This window comes from Echiichthys vipera (genome assembly GCF_963691815.1).
Source record: "Echiichthys vipera genome assembly, chromosome: 20".
Lineage (NCBI taxonomy): Eukaryota > Metazoa > Chordata > Actinopteri > Perciformes > Trachinidae > Echiichthys > Echiichthys vipera.
The window spans coordinates 26,635,982-26,655,997 of record NC_139845.1 but is presented as its reverse complement, the minus strand read 5'-3'; the positions used below and the strand labels follow the sequence as shown (position 1 = coordinate 26,655,997).

The 20,016-nt window shown below is 44.4% G+C and overlaps 1 long non-coding RNA gene across 1 annotated transcript; it reads left to right on the top strand.

The window, feature by feature from the left end:
* Window positions 1-274: 274 nt before the first annotated feature.
* LOC310962755 lies at window positions 275-1,378 on the top strand. Its single transcript, XR_014593671.1, has 3 exons — window positions 275-336; window positions 729-825; window positions 1,102-1,378. It is a non-coding gene; the product is annotated as an uncharacterized lncRNA (long non-coding RNA).
* Window positions 1,379-20,016: the final 18,638 nt, after the last annotated feature.

Genomic DNA, 20,016 nt, shown 5'->3' with positions numbered 1-20,016 from the left:
GAGATACCATCCCTAAACAGAGGAGGAGGTCTGTGACACCACTTATCTCCAATTTACAATCCTGCCCTTTCATCCCTGCCCAGGGCCCAGTATTTCAAAATTTGTAATCTGGATCAGAATAATCCGGATAATGAAATCCTCCTTTTCTCAGTCATGGATCACGGTGATCCTGCTGACTTTATCTGAGTATTTCAAAACACAGGCAGGGTGGATCACTGTGATCCCTACCTGGCCGGATACGGATTTCCCAATCTCAAGTCTCCGCCTCCGGGATCTGAAACATGGTGGACTACTTCATGAAAGGAGTAGCAGAGAGCCGACTTTCACGTCAAAAGTGTAAGTTAACCGTCGTCTATTGTGTAGCGGTTTTAATACCATACGAACGGCAACCAACACATCATGCAAGCCAACTATTTGAATTGTCACCTTATTAAAAGCAGGCCCTGGCGATCTCTAATTGAGACGCGGCCGTGCTAACGGGAGCTAACGCGGCTCCATTGACTTGTGTGTTAAGCAGCTAGCCGGCTATCATTAGCGGCTATCATTAGCGTCACGTCATTTGCAACACGGCAGATTTACAGTATAAGCAGGCTGCATTGTGTACAGACCTGCTCAGTGCTTAGAAAACACAACGCAACACAGTTTGAGTATTAACTACAAGGTTTGTTCAGAAGGTTCAGAATGCTACAGTAGCCTAATGCTGGTGATGATATCATGTTTTTGTGTAGGCTACATAAACACAATTTGGGATTGTGGATTAAGATACTCATACACCTTCTACCTTCAGAGTCCACTCACAGCCATGGACCACTCAGCTACAACAGGGTGAGTGCTGGAAATCCTTGAAAATGCTTTAATTGTATTGATACATTTAAGACTTTCAAGTAATTGGAGTTTGAATAAAGTGCTTGAAACTGCTTAAATTTGTAATGGCATTACTTTCATGGTATTGGTCAGTGACACAATTAGAAACATTTCTTCATCCTAATTCCTCTCCAACATTGGTGAGAGCTTGTTTTTTTTTGCATTTCACTACACTGTTTTTAAACCTTGGTTTTAGCTTTGCATGTGACCAATAAACTTATCTATCTACCACATCAGGCACGGGGGCCAGAGCCAGCGCCAGCGCCAGAGCGACGGCGACGGAAGAGGCATGCCGGGGATGAGGAAGCCTATGAGAGGCTCCTCAAAATGGAGACCGAAAGGGCAGTCAAACAGACTGAACTGGCCAAACGGCAAATTAAGCTGACGCTGCTTCAGCAAAAAGAGACAGAATTAACAATCAAGCTGTTAGAGAAACAGCTTGACATTTGAAATAGCATGGTCCTTAGTGGTCACATTATTTTTTGTTGGAATAAAACTTTGTTTGGACCCTGCATTCCTTTGTCTTTCTCTGTTTTGGTACATGCAAGTTACAATGTTTGGTGAACTAGAATTTGAGAAATAATTGTAATTTTATTTACAGCAGTTTTACAGTGTGGTCAAAAATTTTACTATGCTTTACATTTTTTGATATTACTTAAATTACTTGTTAGAAGTACAACACTAACACTTAAGTGTAACAAACATCTTGAGTAACAATATCTAGGAGAAGTATGCGCTGAGAGTTTGTCAATCCAAGTCAAATCCACCTCTGAGGTGGGATTCAAATGATCCTGAAATTTTGGTATCAAGTTGATCCAGATATCTGACTTAACTTTTGAAATACCCAAATCAGCCTTTTATCTGGATTCAGGGGAGGATTGGATTACCAGAGCTGAAACCCTGATCTTCAGGATCAGGATTCTCCTGATCTGTGTTGAAATACCCAGTTTTCAGATCAGATCTAGATTTAATCCAATCCGACCAGGATAATCCTGTCAGATCACGTTTGAAATACTGGGCCCAGGGGATTCAACAATCTAACCTCAAAGAACAGCTGTTCAAAAATGTCCTCCTGTGACTCCAACGACTGTTGTTAAAACCCAGTAGAGCACTAACAAAGTCGAAACCAACTTCCCAACAACGACTGTCACTCCGATGACGGTCGTTGACACTTGGAGCACAAAGGGTTTCAGTGACATCATCGACCTCATAAACGCCCTAACTTGAGGTTAAAAACCTGGATCTTCACACCAGATATTTGGACCAGTCCCCGCCTGGTCAGATGTGTGAATGAGCTGATGAAGCCACTTGGATGCAAGGTGAAACGTCTTCCAAGACAAACAACCAAGTCCAGTTGCTTTTGACTTAAATTTATTTGGGGATAACTCACCGATTTGTTTGCTAATGCCAACACAAGTCAACTGTTACAGTGGGTGCAGGGTTGTCAACTCCAAATTCATCAGAAGAACTTCAAGTGGATTCGAAGGAGTGGGAGGACAAGGGGGAGGAGGAGGACGAGGGGGAGGAGAGAGACTTGACCCAGCAGGGACAGATTGAGGAAGAGGTCAGAAAAGCCACTGTCAGCACTGAAAGAAGTAGCTGAAATGTTAGCAGAATGAAGAGGGAGGTTTCATGTAGGGAGGACAAAGGGGTGTGTGTGTGTGTGTGTGTGTGTGTGTGTGTGTGTGTGTGTGTGTGTGTGTGTGTGTGTGTGTGTGTGTGTGTGTGTGTGTGTGTGTGTGTGTGAGAGAGAGGTGATGATTATACGGTTTCCCACAGCAATTTGCCTGCTGCCCTAAAGGCTAAGTAGGCAGTTTATTTTTGGCAGCATTAGGCAAAAACGTCCATAATAACCTTGGGGATAATGCAAATTAAGTGATGTGAGAGAAGATCAGACCTCAGCATCTCACCTAGGCTCTGTTTTCCGCCTGCAAAGAATCCAATCACAGAGCAGCTGAGAGAGGGAGCCCTGTGATTGGCTGTTCTACTAAAGCAGATGCGAGTTCACATCTCTAGGTGGAAACTTACTCTGCAGCAATGACCAGACAGGAAAGATTGTGATTTCATGGTTGGAAACACCAGCATTCAGTACAAAACGATCTAAGAAGAGGAAGACGGATTTGTCAAAAAGGGAGTCTAAAAGAGATTCTGATAACAAACGCAAAAAAAAACGCGTATAAATATCGGCATTTAATTTAATTAAATGGTAGGTATAGACTACCCTTTATGACTTTTTTATGATTTACATAGACCCAACAATTCCCCCTTTGAGCACAGTGGCAACGAAAACCTGGCAGGAACATCGGACAGACCTAGCTCTATGGAGGACGGACATCTGTCTACACCGGTTAGGGAGGAAGAAAAGGAGAAAGAGAGAGAGAAAAGACAGACAGATGGACAGAGAGAGACAAAGGCAGTCAGACAGAGACAGTCCCAGAGATGCAAGCAACCACAAAAGCAACAGTAACTATAATAATATCTATAGTATTGTGAATGGGACTTATATGTAATGGCAGTTAATATAGCAGAATAGTAAGAAACAAGCACAGCCAGGGTGACAGAATATGACAATGATAATAACAATTATGGTGGTAAATATGATCAATGATGAGTAGCAGTAACAACAGCTGCGATACAGTGAGACATAGTGTTGCTTTTGTCAACGAAAATGATGCCGAAATATTGTCGTCAACGAACCTTTATCACGTGAGGAAAATTAGACGAGACAAAGCGAAAATGCTGGTCATGTGACGATAACTATGACCAAATATATAATGCAATGTTGTTGACGAATAAAAACGAGACGAAATGTGGTTCACAAAATAAAAACTATGCTAAAATGTCTTTTCAATTTGGTTGATCAAAATGAGACGAAATAACGTTGTTTCGTCTCGTTTAGTCATGTTATTATTATTATTTTTCAGTTTTTCTCCCAGTCTCGCGTCTAGGCGACGTCACTTCCTCAATCCCCACATGCGGCATTATTTAGATTCAGAAGATGCAGCTGCTGTGGGTTAGCATTAACGACAACTAAGAAAGAAAAATGAGAACAAAGTCTGACACCATCCGGGGGTCGTGTTTGGGAGAAAAAGAAGAAACACTTTCATTACATAGACTTGGAAAGGAAAACGGAATGTGTTGTGGCAAAAGAAAGGGAGAAATGCGGCCACAAAATCACAGGAAAACACACCACGAATCTTAAGGGACATCTCAGGGCATCCCATAATGAAATTTAGGTAAGTCAAGACATTAAAGTAACGATAATTTCTGTTTTAGAAAGCTCATGCGACAGGATGCCATGGTTAATGTGTCGGATTTTAATGCTAGCTTTAGCGTTAGCCACTGGAGCTGAGAACAAATGTGTGTGACAAGCGTGTGTGTGTGTGTCTGCTGTGTGACTAGCGTGTGTGTCTGCTGTGTGACTAGGGTGTGTGTGTGTGTATATTTGTTTGTGAGAGTGTGTAACGTGGGTTAACTTGCGTGAGACAGTAAAGTGGGTTTTTGGTCCCTACCTGACTGACTCACTCTATAAGTGCACTAAGCATTCCTTGTTGGCCAAATACTTTCACTAGTTTTGTTATTCACAGAGCAGTCACACTGAAGTGAATTTGGCATCAACAACTTTGAATAACTAAAAGAAAATGTTGGACTAGTCTAGTTTTAGTCGGCGAAAACTTATAATGTTTTAGTCTAGTTTTAGTTAAAGAAAATTGTATATTAGTCCCTTTTGTAATGCAATTATATTTAATCAATATAATAAATAGTACCTAGTAGTATTGACGAAACCAACATTTTCTTTTAGCTAAACCCATGCAAACATCTTTTGTTTACATGCATGTACGGGTCTAGAATAAGTTATTCAAAGTTGTTGATGCAAAATTCAGTTCAGTGTGACTGCTCTGTGAAGAACAAAACTAGTGAAAGTATTTGGCCAAGAAGGGATGCTTAGTGCACTTATAGAGTGAGTCAGGTAGGAACTAAAAACCCACTTTACACTCTCACATAAGTTAACCCACGTTACACACTCTCACAAACAAATATACACACACACACACACACACATGCTAGTCACAAAGCAGACACACACGCTAGTCACACAGCAGACACACACACACAGCAGACACACACACACACACGCTAGTCATACACATTGTTCTCAGCTCCAGTGGCTAACATTAAAGCTAGTGTTAAAATCCGACACATTAACCGTGGCATCATGTCGCATGAGCTTTCTAAAACAGAAAGTATCGTTACTTTAATGTCTTGACTTACCTAAATTTCATTATGGGATGCCCTGAGATGTCTCTTAAGATTTGTGGTGTTTTTTTCCTGTGATTTTGTGGTCGCATTTCTCCCTTTCTTTTGCCAGAACACATTCCGTTTTCCTGAGCGCCCCGGTGTTGGAGTTCACCCAAGTGGACTAGAGGGTCGCCTCCTTACGCCTGCGGGTGGTAGGGGGGAAAACACTGACTGTGCATATGCACCGAACAGCAGTTCAGAGTATTCGCCCTTCCTGGAGACCCTGAATGGAGTCCTGCATGGGGCTCCAGTAGGGGACTCCATAGTTCTGCTGGGAGACTTCAACGCCCACATGGGCAATGATGGAGACACCTGGAGAGGCGTGATTGGGAGGAACAGCCTCCCTGATCTAAATCTGAGTGGTCGTCAGTTATGAGACTTCTGTGCTAGTCACGGATTGTCTATAACTAACACCATGTTCGAACATAAGGATGCTCATAAGTGTGTACCAGAGCACCACCATAGGCCAAAGGTCGATGATCGATTTTGTGATCGTATCATCTGATCTGGCCGTATGTTTTGGACACTAGAGTGAAGAGAGGGGCGGAGCTGTCAACTAATCACCATCTGGTGATGAGTTGGGTCAGAGGATTGGGGAAGATTCTGGACGGACCAGACGTGAACTGGGAACGTCTGGAGGAGGCCCCTGTCCGCGAGATCTTCAACTCACACCTCCGGCGGAGCTATTCTGGCATCCCTGTGGAGGTTGGGGGCATTGAACTGGAGTGGGCAATGTTCAAAGCTTCCATTGCTGAAGCTGCAGCGATGAGCTGTGGCCTCAAGGTCTTAGGTGCCTCAAGGGGCGGTAACCCTCGAACACCGTTGTGGACACTAGTGGTCAGGGAAGCCATCCGACTGAAGGAGGAGGCCTTCCGGGATATGTTTTCCCAGAAGACTCCGGAGGCAGTTGCAAGGTACCGACAGGCCAGAAGGGCTGCGGCCCCTGCTGTGTCAGAGGCAAAGCAGCGGGTGTGGGAGGAGTTCGGAGAAGTCATGGAGAAGGACTTTCGGGCGGCACCAAGGTGCTTCTGGAAAACCATTTGACATCTCAGGAGGGGGAAACTGGGAACCTTCCCAGCTGTTTACAGTAAGGACGGGACGCTGGTCACCTTAGCCGATGAGGTAATCGGGCAATGGAAGGAGCACTTTGAGGAACTCCTTAATCCGACTAACACGCCCTCTTTTGTAGAGGCAGAGCATGAGGCTAGTGGGGAATCATTGTCAATATCTCTGGCGGAAGTCACTGAGGTAGTCAATCAACTCCACAGTGGCAAAGATCCCAGGGATTGATAAGATTCGTCCAGAAATGCTGAAAGCTTTGGGTTTAGAGGGCTGTCTTGGTTGACACGTCTCTCTAACATTGTGTGGAAGTCTGCAACAATGCCAAGGGAGTGGTAGACTGTGGTGGTGGTTCCTCTGATTAAAAAGGGAAACCAGAAGGTGTGTGCCAATTACAGGGGTATCACACTACTCAGCCTCCCTGGTTAGGTCTACTACAAGGTGCTGGAAAGGAGAGATCGTCCTATAGTTGAACCTCAGACTGAAGAGAAACAATGTGGATTCCTTCCGGGACGTGGAACAACGAACCAGCTCTTCACTCTCGCAAGGATCCTAGAGGGGGCCTGGGAGTATGCCCATCCAGTCTACATGTGTTTAGTGAATCTGGAGAAGGCATATGACCGGGTCCCTCGGGAGATAGTGTGGGAGGTGCTGCGGGAGTATGGGGTGAGGGGGTCACTTCTGTGGGCCATCCAATCTCTGTACACCCAAAGCGGAAGTGTGTCTTGGTCCTCGGCAGTAAGTTAGATTCGTTTCCGATGGGGGTTGGCCTCCGCCAGGGGTGCGCTTTGTCAACAATCCTGTTCGTGATTTTCATGGACAGGATATCGAGGCGTAGTCGTGGTGGGGAGGGGTTGCAGTTCGGTGGGCTGAGGATCTCGTCTCTGCTTTTTGCAGATGATGTGGTCCTGATAGCATTGTCGGTCAGTGACCTTCGGCAATCACTGGATCGGTTCGCAGCCGAGTGTGAAACGGCTGGGATGAGGATCAGCACCTCTAAATCTGAGGCCATGGCTCGCAGCAGGAAACCGGTGGATTGCTTACTCCAGGTAGGGAATGAGTCCTTACCCCAGGTGAAGGAGTTCAAGTACCTCTGGATCATGCTCACGAGTGAGGGGAGATGGAGCTTGAGTTTGGCCGGAGAATCGGAGCAGCGGGGGCGGTGTTGCAGTCGCTCTACCGCACCGTTGTGACAAAAAGGAGCAGAGCCGGAAGGCAAAGCTCTCTATCTACCGGTCAATCTTCGTTCCTACCCTCACCAGCTTTCATGACCGAAAGAACGAGGTCGCGGGTACAAGCGGCCGAAATGGGTTTTCTCAGGAGGGTGGCTGGAGTCTCCCTTAGAGATAGGGTGAGAAGTTCAGCCATCCGTGAGGAACTCAGAGTAGAACCGCTGCTCCTTTGCGTTGAAAGGTGCCAGTTGAGGTGGTTCAGGCATCTAGTAAGGATGACCCCTGGGAGCCTCACTAGGGAGGTATTCCAGGCATGTCCAGCTAGGAGGAGGCCTCGGGAAGACCCAGGACTAGGTGGAGAGATTATATCTCAACACTGGCCTGGGAATTCCTCGGGATCCCCCAGTTAGAGCTGGTTAACGTTGTGGGAGATTAAGCCTACTTTTGTTATGGCTAGAATATAGTAGTCGCTGAAATAATTATGAATTAACACGACTCGTTAAAATGTAGGATTTATTTTACCTCGAAGTAAGGGCACCACACCAAATTAAGACAGGATGTTTATTAAACTTTGGTGAAGGTTTAATACCTGTTAGTTATTTAAAGTAATTGATTGTTAAATTTTATCAGTCTCGTCTTGAACGCGTTAATTCGTACCACAGCCTTATCACTGACCAACACTTTCTGCACAGAACGGAAGACTCTCACAACAACGTAAAGTTATAAACATTTATTTGACTACATAACAAGGAGAATACAGGACAGTGCAACATTGAATAGACAAGTGAAAAAAAGGGTTAAATGTGGTTAACAAAGGAACGAACAGCAGGAGGGGTGGTCAGAGATGCGAAACTGTGGAGATGCAGGAGAGAGCAAGAGAACAAGAGAGGAGACAAGAGAGAAGACAAAAGAGAAGACAAGAGAGGAGACAAGAGAGGAGACAAGAGAGCGTTTTGGACACCTCTGTTTGTTCCTTTATCTCACAGTTGAACGAAGAGGTGGGTTCTGGTTTAACCCATGCCTTTGGCTCTGAGCTAATCAACTGCTTTTTACGCCGGAATTCTAATTCTGAGATTAAACTATCTTTGGTTGATTTTCCATTATTAAGCTTTCTGATATCCAATTTAACCAAAATCTTTAGGCAGACAGTTTTAACAGATACAGATACTACAGATCATCACACTCTCCTGGATATAGTGACAGGCCTATTATTAAAACACAAATTATTTCAGGAATTAGACAGAGACTTTGCACTTCTGAAACCACATAAACATAATCACAACAAGATACAAATAAGGCATATACTTTTACACACTTGCGAGAATGTCTTTGAACAGCCAGTTGCGATGAAACATCGAACTTTAACTGTTTTTCCAAACATCTACACAAAGTTCTGTTGCTTAGATTTTATTAATGAAAGTCCATCTGCCTCCCAGAGACAGCTCCTCCAGTTCGATGTGCGGTCAGATTTGACGTTGATTTAGGTTAAAAGGGGGTCCTGAGACCTGGAGTTCTAGGTTTTATTACCCCAGGAGGGTCCGAGGTTGTAAACCACACCTTATCTCTTATCGAAACAAGCATACAAATGTCTTATCTACGGTTGTCTTCCTGCGACGCTGAGCAGACAACCAGACACAAAAACTCCTTAAACAGACCTCATGGAGGTCCTACAATGTGGCCCGGGAAAGGGAAGTTTGGGGTCCCCTGCTAAAGCTGCTGCCCCCGCGACCCGACCCCGGATAAGCGGTTGAAGATGAGAGAGATGAGAGATTGATGAGACATGAATGATACAGATAGAGAGCATAGAAGCTCAGAGTTTTAGGAAAAGTATTATCCCCCGGCAGACTAGGCCTATAGCAGCATAATTAAGCATAACAAAATCACAACAAGTCCTCCAACCCATACAAGGGTTAATTTGTTCCTAACCTCAGATAAGACCCAAAGGAGCATTTACTAAATTAGCTAAAGAGGTATACCTTTTTTTGTAATGTGTCCATGGTGCAATGTGGGTCATCGCCTGACATACGGACAAATAAAGGTTAGTCGCTACTAATAAATAGTGCTAAAAACGACTTGACATTAATCTAACTATGCAGTAAAGCTTGTCAGCTAGCGCAGACAACCACTAACGTGATATTAAGCTTTGATGATGATTTGTATAAATATCCGTTTTAGTCTTAAGTTACATGAAATGGTAAACGAAAAAAATATGTATTTTAGATTCAATCTTTTCTTTTGATCAGGCTGTCTCGTTGAGATTAAGATATCTGTTTAGACACCCTAGATAACGTAAAGACATGTAGAGGTGTAAGCCAGGAATACAATAGACACGGTAGAGGAAAGACAAAACAGGTGTAACGTCAATTTGGTGACCCAGTTTCTATGTTACTGTGACTATTTGTGCATGTTTTAAGGAAGAATGCATTTGTTAATATACCACCTCACGTATTTTTTTCTTAATAGACCGTTTCAACAGAATTCCATTGCTAGGCAACAGCCTCGGTCCTTGTTTACTTCCTGTGAGCTGGTGTCATTCACATACACTGCAACTGAAATAAACTAGGACTGTTTTGAAATGTTTATGTTCACATCTTTGAAAAGGTCTATAGGTATTTCTTAATTCATTACAAGCATTTATTGTTACCTTTAACTTCCGACCTCTTTTAGAGCCCTCAAGAAACACATATACAGTTTTTATAAATTGACTTGGAAAAAAATAATTTGGGAAACAGGTCTTGAGTAGCATTATACTGTAACAGTTTACTTTGAAAGCCAACATGTAAGAGCACTTAGTTTATCGTGTTAATTTATTATTCACTGGTAACACAGCATGCAGTGTTTTAATCTTATTTCTATTTCTGTCTCCAGATGGCTACTCAAAAACAATGCGTCACATGCAAGGAAACGATTAGTGTGGCCAGCAAGATATGCAAGCAGGGCAGGGCCAAGCAGCTTTACAAACAAAAATTTGAACATTAAAAGGAGAAATTTGGCCAAGATTGGAAAGAGAAACAAAAAAACTGCAGCATGTGTATGATGCAACAAATCTACTGGTAGGTTATTTTATTTCTTTCAGATGATCGCTGATCATTACATTTACATTGCTGGGAACTATCTCAGGGCAGAGGACACCAGGCTCCCAGGCTGCGGGGGGATCAGACGTGGGTGAACAACATAAACCTGTTTTTCAACAGGTTTGATCAGACACCCATCCCTCCCCCGGCCCAGCCATCTCTGCTGCCCCCCACCACCTCTCCCACCCCCCCCTGTTTATTGCCCCGTTATCACCTCTACCTCCCTCTCCACGGCTTTCATGCCACAGACTGCCCCCATCGCCCCCCCGTGACATTCACCCTCCACCCATATCCGACAGTCACTGCCCCGTTATCACCTCTACCTCCCTCTTCACGGCTCTCATGCCACAGACTCCCCCCACCGCCCCCCCTGACATTCACCCTCCCCCATATCCGACACTCAGCCCCCCTGCTCCACTCTGTCCCTCTCGTCTCTCCAGGGGAGGAAAGGGCTGAGGAAGATGAAGGTGAAGAAGTCTACGGGTCAAGATGGGATCAGCTCCAGGCTCCTCAAGTCCTGTGCAGACCAGCTGTGCAGGATTGTAGAGCACATCTTCAACATGAGCCTGAAGCTGTGAAAAGTGCCACTGCTGTGGAAAACCTCCTGCGTGGTACCTGTACCAAAGATCCCTCACTCAAAAGACTTCAACAGCTACAGACCAGCTGCTCTCACTTCACCGCCCTCTGGTGGGCCCCTTTTTGGACCCTCTCCAGTTCGCTTACCAACCCGGCATCGGAGTGGACGACGCCATCGTCTTCCTCCTGGACAGATCACTGTCTCACCTGGAGAAGTCTGGAAACACTGTGAGGATTATGTTCTATGATTTCTCCAGTGCCTTTAACACCATTCAGCCTGCACTTCTGGGGGACAAGCTGGAGCTGGCAGGGGTGAACCAACACCTCATATCTTGGATCCTGGATTACCTCACTAACCGCCCACAGTATGTGAGGACTCGGGACTATGTGTCGGACACAATAATCTGCAGTACGGGGGCCCCACAGGGAACGGCCCTGGCTCCTTTCCTGTTCACCCTGTACACCGCAGACTTCTACCACCAATCCCCTCACTGCCATCTACAAAAGTTCTCTGATGACTCTGCTATCGTCGGCCTCATCAGGAATGGTGACGACAGAGCCTACAGAGAACTTATTCAGGACTTTGTGGACTGGTGCCGGCGGAACCACCTCCAGCTCAACGCCGGGAAGAACAAAGAGCTGTTGGTGGATTTCCGCAGGCACAAACATCCCTGCACACAGGTGAACATCCAGGGAACGGACATTGAGATGGTGACATCTTACAAGTATCTGGGAGTTCACCTGAACAGTAAACTGGACTGGTCTGACCACACTGCAGCAACATACAAGAAAGGTCAGAGCAGACTATATCTTCTGAGGAAGCTCAGGTCCTTTGGAGTGCAAGGGGCACTCCTGACCTCTTTCTATGTCTCTGTGGTGGCATCAGCCATTTTCTATGGAGCAGCAGCAGCATATCAGCCGCAGACAGGAGGAGACTTGATAAACTTATCAAGAAGGCCGGCTCCATCCTGGGATGCGCTGTGGACCCAGTGCAGGTGGTTGGAGAGAGCATGATGATGGACAGGCTGTCATCGCTGCTGGTGCAGGAGTCCCACCCCCTGCAGGTCACTCTCACAGCAATGGGCAGCTCCTTCAGCAACAGACTGATACACCCTAAGTGTGCGAAGGAGAGGTATCGCAGGTCCTTCCTTCCTGCTGCTGTCAGACTATATAATCAGCACTGCTCCCAATAGACTATTGACCACATCCTGTACCCTACACTGTGCATTATGCCTGTACTATGGTCACTTCTGTTTTTGCACTATTTGGTAATATTTACTCATATTTATTTACTCCATACTGAATTCTCGATTTATTGTACCATTCGCAATTGTCTGGTCTTGTTGTCTTGTTTTCACTCAGTCACCGGTGAAGAGGGTTATGCACTACTAGATCAGAGCCTGCTGTCATAGCGTATACGGCATATGAACACATTGCTTCTGTGGGAGGTGGAAAGCTGCACACCCTACAGCTTTGCCAGAGTGGAGTTTCGTCAGCTGTCTTCTCACCAGGTCAGGCAAGAGGGACACTGTAGAGGTGTCCATTGGGGGAGGGCTGAGGTCATCAGGTTGTGGAGGACGTGATGTGGAGCGGTGGGAGGGGTTTAATAGGTAGGTGTGAAGTGAGGTGGTGAGGGGCAGAAAAAAGGCCTGTAAGAAGGAGGAGTAGAGGGAGGTAAAGTGGCATTAGTTGAGGGACCGGCAGCAGCAGAGTCATGTGGGGGATGGGCCGCAGTATCAAACCTATTGAAAAATAGGTTCAGTTCATTGGCCTGGTCCACATGGTCCTCCAACCCCATGCTACTAGTCTTCTGGAATCCAGTGATAGTTCCCATGCCACTCCACACATCCCTCATGTTGTTTCGCTGGAGTTTGTTCTCCAGCTTTCTCCTATAATTGTCTTTAGCCACCCTGATTTTCAGTTTCAGTACCCCCTGCACTGTCCTCATCTCATCACTGATTGCCATCTATGAATGCTTTCTTCTTTTCATTCAGGGTGGCCTTAATGTCCTTGGTGATCCAGGGTTTGTTAGGTTAGGCGTAGCAGGTTACCGTTCGAGTTGGGACATTGCAGTCCACACAAAAATGAATGTAGTCCGTGATGAACTCACTGAGCCCATCGATGTCCTCCCAGAGCGGCTCACAAAGTGCAGGCCAATTAGTCACTTCAAAGCAGCCCTGCAGTGTCTTATAAGCCTCCTAAGACCACCTCCTTACAGTCCTTGTGGTCGTAGGCTTCTTCTTCACCAGTGGCACATAGAAGGATTTAAGGTGATCTGACCTGCCCATAGGGGGAGAGAAGAGGAGATGTATGCATCCTTAATGTTAGCATACATCAGGTCCAGAGTTCTCTTCTCTCTAGTAGGACAGCTCACGTACTGTTGGAAGGTCGGCAGAACTCTATCCAAGGTGATGTGGTTAAAGTCTCCCGACAGGATGATAAGGGCACTGGGGTCTTGAGTCTGGAGTCTGGAGATGGTGGTATGTATGATTCTGCAGGCAGATTTCAGGTTTGCAGAGGGAGGGATGTACAGAACAACTGTGATGACATGCGGGATCTCTCTAGGCAGATGGTGTGGGAGTCCAACAGCCAGCAGTTCAACATCCAGGCTACAGAGCTGTTATTTAACGGTGATATGACCAGGATTACACCATCTGCTGTTTACTAGAACGGCAAGCTCTCCTCCTTTTCGCTTACCACTCTCGTGCAATCTCGGTCAGCCCGAATGGTGTGGAAGCCATCAACAGAGACGTTCTGGTCCATATTGTCCCTGTGCAGCCATGTCTCCTTGAAACACATCAGACTATCCATTTTGTTGTAGAGAGACTGTACATTACCCATAACAACAGAAGGGAGACACGGCTTAAATCTCCTCCTATACATAAGCCTGTCCCGTCTCAACCCTCCTCTATAGCCCCGACATTGCTTCCCACCTGTGCATCCCCGGTGTGTTTTTCTCCAGAGTTCGGGTGGAATCTAAGCTGGTCTGGCCGCTATTCCAGTCGGCATAAAGGAGATCACCTGTTCTCCGGAGTAAACAATGGAAGCGTGTCCCGGTGGAAGCGGCATTGTTAAAAACATCACGACAACCTCATTGTAGAGGGCAGAACTTCACAGACGTTAGGGTGAAGAAACAGAACGAACAAAAGAGAATAAAAGTTAAAAAGTTTAAATGAAGCGAAATCAAAGATCGGAGCATTAACAGGCATCATGCAACTTTCGCACATGCGCACTAAACTTCCTATTGCTACAGATGCCCTCTTTCCCTGGTCTCCCCTCAGCCTGTGTACCGTAGTTGACCGAGGCATTTTGAGGGCCAGTTCGGACCCTGTGCTTAATCTTGTGCCAGGTCTTGAATCAAGTCTTGCTTCCGTCAGGGGCTGGATTATAATGACCAACAAGAGAAACATAAATGTTCTGAGCGCCATTTTTAAAAACACAGAGCTTGAGGAAACAAGATCATTGACAGTTATAACCTCTTTGGATAAAATATGGATGCAAAATATTAACATATGAGTCATATTCACATTACTATAAATATTATTATAGTTACTGTTACTCTTTGGTTGTTTGCATCTCTGGACATGTGTCTGTCGCTCTGTCTTTTTGTCTGTCTACGTCTCTCTATCTCTTTCTCTCTCCTATGCTGCTATGCTAAAATGTCTCTTAATTTTTGTTGACGAAAACGAGACGAAACAACGTTATTTTGTCTTGTTTAGTCACGTTATTATTATTTAGATCTTAAGAGACACTTCCATAATGACATTTAGGTAAGTCAAGACATTAACGTAACGATACTTGCTGTTTTAGAAAGCACATGCGACACGATTCTACAGTTAATGTGTCGGGTTTTAACGCTAGCTTTAGCGTTAGCCACTGGATCTGAGAACATGTGTGTGTGTGTGTGTGTCTGTATATGTATGTGTGTGACTAGCGTGTGTGTGAGAAGAAGAAGAAGCATTACTTATCCCGCAACGGGGAAATTTAATTTTTTCACTCTTATTATTAATCATGTTACACACACAGGCCCGAAATACACACACATGCAGAGACAGGACCTATACATGTAATTAAGGAGAGACGTAAGAGCGAGGGGGGCTGCCAGTGACCAGCGCCCCGAGCAGTTGGCGGTTCGGTGCTTTGCTCAACGGCACCTCGGCAGTGCCCAGGAGATGAACTGGCACCTCTCCAGCCACCAGTCCACGCTCCATACATGGTCCACACAGGGACTTGAACCAGCGACCCTACAGTTCCCAGCCAAGTCACCCATGGACTGAGCTACTGCCGCCCAGAATAGTGTGTGTGTGTGTGTGTGTGTGTGTGTGTGTGTGTGTGTGTGGGACTAGCGTGTGTGAGTGTGTATTTGTTTGTGTGAGCGTGTGTGTGGGTTTTTAGTTCCTACTTGACTGACTCACTCTATAATTGCACTAAACTTCCCCTTACTTGCCAAATACTTTCACTTGTTTCGTATTTCACAGAGCAGATAACACAGAACTGAATTTGGCATCAACATGACTTTGAATAACTTATTCTAGGCCTGTAAATGCATGTAAACTAAAGATATCTGCATGGATTTGGCTAAAAGAAAATGTTGGTTTCGTCAATACTACTAGGTACTTTTATTATATTGATTAAATATAATTGCATTGCTAAAAAGAGACTAATGTAGCCGCCAGAGGAGGGCGGGGTTATAAATTAGGACAGGCAGATTTAAGGATGCCCTAATCAGGCAGATGGGTTGCTGTCTGTCTGGAGTCTCACCAGCTAATTTGCTGCAGGCTGGTGAGGAGCATTGTGAGGGCACTGCTGATTCTGTTAGGAGCTGTTCCTGGAGGTATGTTCATGTCTATGAATAAAAAGAGTGTCCACTCAGCAGGTTGTGTGTATGTGTGCATATGTTAATGCTGACCATGTTGCATGTGCGTTGCCACTAAAACAGTTACAGGAGGGAAGCGAGCCAATGAGTGTTGGGCAGATCAGTGTGTGCACCCTCTGACAGCCATATGTTATGTGTTGCTTGCATTGTAGTTTGTGTTTTGATATTTTAAGATGTTGTATGTTGTACTGCTAGCTTGCTATATGTTGTTGGTTAAAAGTATTTGTTTTGTATTGTAGGTGCATGAGGAGCAGCGGTGTATGGCCTGACTGCTGTTCCTTTTCCTCTTCTTATTTGTTTGTTTGGTTGATGTGTTCAGTTGAGCAGCTATCCCTGAGCGGGATTGCGCTCCTTTGTAAGGCCTTCTGTTAAGATAACACGGAGCAGAGCCGCTCAGCTGAACCGTCATTTATTTTGTTTGTTTTGACCACTCTCCCACCTATTGACCAGGTTAAGCAGTAGGCTTTAAGAGCGCGCTCACACTGTCCTCCCGGACCACGACCCGGACTTTAGGGTCCGTAGACCTCGGAGTTTTTGTGCGTCTTGTCGACTGTTTTTGAATCTTTTCATCCGACCAAATCTGCAGTAAACACTCCACCTCCGCACCACACCAACGTGAACCTTTCACCACCATCGTTGTTGTTGTTAAATGTCCGCGCATGGTCCGTCCTTCTATTAACATGTCCGAACAGGTGGACATAACGCTACTGCCGTAGGGCTCGTGCTCGTGCTCGCACACGTGCGCACGCTCGTGCTCGTACATGTGCAAACGGCTCAGCTAAAGCCCACCTCTTTCAAGCGGGCCGTGGACGGTCCGCTGGCCGCAGTTGAGCGCGGAGCGGGTGCACTCACATGGCTTAAAGGTACTAGGCTTTAGCTGAAAAACCGGTTTTGGCCGCGGCCAAAAGGACAGTGTGATCACGCTCTTAGTCTCCAAGGGTGCTCAGCCTGCCTTAAACCGAGGGGCTTAGGGGTTTGCTGTGTACACCGGCAGGAGTGGTATTTTGAGTGTGCAGTGGTTATGGTTGCTCTGTAGAGCTGTCGTGTTATAGTTACTGCCAGGTGCGTGTGTAGCATTATTAATCACTGTTTTGCTTATCCCCTCTCTCGCCCGCAGTAAGCCCGAGGGAGCCAGGCCAGCTGTGACCTGAATCTTTAGGGGACATTTTTTAGTCATTGTTGCTTGCAACAATTCCTTTACATGTGCCAATAAATAAATAAATAAATAAATAGATTTGAGCCTAACTTTTGTATGAATAAAGAAACACATGCTGTTTTAAACGTTATACTGGAGTTCTGTCTCATTCTCCGAACCGAGGGTTACACTAATATACAATTTTCGTCGACTAAAACTAGACTAAAATGCTCAAACTTTTCGTCGACTAAAACTTGACTAGACTAAAAAGAATATAACCATGACTAAAACTAATAAAGACTAAAATCACAGCTTGACACAAAGACTAGACTAAAAGTAAAACGGGCCGCCCAAAACTACACTAGTTGCACTCTCATTGGCTCCTTGACTCCCCCACAGTTCCAGAGATTTAGCCCGCCAGATATCTTATGTCGGGGCTTTTGTCGGGTGCTCCAACATCTGTCGGTGTGATGAAAATCAGGGCTTGAATCTTGTAGTGGGCTCTAGCCATTACTTGATGCCTGAAGTACATATCACTGCTGAATAACTGCAGATTTATTCTGGTCAGCTGCTTATTGCCAACTAAATTAAAACAGCATAAAAAAATCTTTGCACCCCATTATTGGGTGTTTTTTTTTTCATTGTTAACCAAATTATTATAGTTTTATCTGTTAATTTTTTTCCCTGAGCCCTTTGTTGTTGGTTTAATGCAGAGTTGTCTTTTTAACTTTCAACTAAATCAACATAAAATGTAAATAAGTTAGGAGGGCCCCTAACCACACAATTTCTTGATTAACATGTGGAATGGTGATTGCCACCTCTAACTCTAGTTAGAATTGAAAAGATAATATTTTAGTCCACATATAAGATGACAGTAATGTTTAGACATAAAAAATAATCCCTCTTTTTCTTGAAGCAGAGAAAGCAGAGAGGGGGCAGAGCAAAGTAGTGGCTGCATAATCTCCGAGCCAACAGTGATTTGCCTTCATTCTTGTAGTCATCTGGTGATTAACTTCACGCTTCAAAAATAATTAAAAAATATATTTTAAAAGATTGCTTGGGGCATGTAAGTTTCAAACACAGTTGTTCAAATGATTAACCGGGCAAAACATGAGAAAATGTAATGAAAAATTCTTGTGATAGAATAAAAAGTACTATAATATCCACAATAACTGGGCCCAGTCGTATAGTATAAACATAAACATATGATCTATCGTATTGTTTGACAAGATGTTAGTCTTAGAAAGTATGTAATAGCATGCCAGATTGATTCAAGCAACTTTCAAATACATAGCAAAACCTGAAAATGAACATTTTCATTGCAAGATAGGAATTCTGAAGTTGTTCCATAACCCATATCTGACGGTCTTTAATATTTTGCAGTATGGCTTTGACCTGCTCTTTCTGAAAAGTGTCCTGACACAACGTCTGTTATAATTAGATACCATGAATAAAATTTCATTGGATAGTTTGTAGCGGCGTTTTTAGATATAGAAGCATGTGATGGTCTCACACTGAATTTGAATAGCTGTGTTTTTTACCAAGGTTTTTTGTTTTTTACATTGCTACTAAAAAAGTTTATAGTGACCTCACTCCAAGTCTCAGTTTATAGCTTATATTTCTAGGTATCTATTTTTTCTGTATTATGACCTACCAGTTATGTATCCAATTTTCTGCCTTAAGATTGTGTGTCAAGTTTGTTTCAGCTCCACAAGTGGCAACTAGTAGAGCAACATCCCATTCTCCTCGTTGCCAGCAGAACTTAACAGCTTAGTGTGTCTGTCCATGGGGAATGGTCACAGAAGATGGCAAGAATGCCCTTCTTACAATTAAGAGTTTATATGAAAGTCTTCTTAATGGTAATGCACATAGATGATATATTTTCAAGACTCCTTTAAAATACTGCATTTGCAACATATTTCTGCGTATAGAAAAGCAGTCTTTTTTTTCTTTGTTAACATTTGAACAACATGGCTTAGGATGAAAATGCAGACCTGGTTACCCATTAGTCTTTAACTATCTTTACAATTTGATTTGGAATAATGATTCTTGACTGATTCCATAGTGGTATTATGTGTCTTATTTGGTGCCAACATGTTCTTGTACAGCAAATTGTTTTGTGTGTCACAGACCAAATAAAAGTATAGGGGCAGGGGGAGGCAAACTCTTATTGTACTGTGCAGTGGATGGTCCCATCGTCTCACAGAAGTGAGAAGGAGTCATTAAAAACTGATAGGGGAAAGGGCAGGCATTTTCAAAACATACCTGGTAGGTTATTGGATGAACCATATGTCAATCGTACTCTTAACAAAGTCAATCAGGAGAACAGAGAAAAGTCTGTCTTTCTCTTCTTTTTTGATAAACACTACAATAAACTACACACATTGCTCTGCTACATTCACAACGTTACAACTGATTTTGTAACTAATACTCTCCATCACACACATGCACACACACTCTCACTGTTATTGAAAGTGTCTGTGTATGAAACTCTGTCACAGACAGGGAGAGGACAGTTGGGCAGTGGGAACAGCCTCACATTAGTTATTCCTTAAATCAGTTTGCAACATTTGTTAGATCATGTTAAAAAGTTGTTGTTTTTTTTAAATATCCCTGATGCTTAGCCTGGCGGGAACTCCATTTAGGCCAAGGAAGGCACTGGGGTAGTAATGTACTGGACGAATCCTGTTGTGTACAACTGCTTTTGCCAAGGTCCGCATCACATTTTTTTCTTCCCAAAAGTGACTAGGGTAGTGGAACCAGAAACCAGGATGGGGGAGACTCCAGCACCAAACAGTTCAGCTGAACCAGCGACACCTCTACTCACCCCAGAGTCTGACACTGAGTTCACACTCCTGTGTCCACCTCCCTCTGACCACCTTCCTCCCCATGTCCACCTCCCTTCCTGTGTCAACAACACAGCAGTGGAAAGATTTAATTCAAATAGCTGCAGCTCAAAGC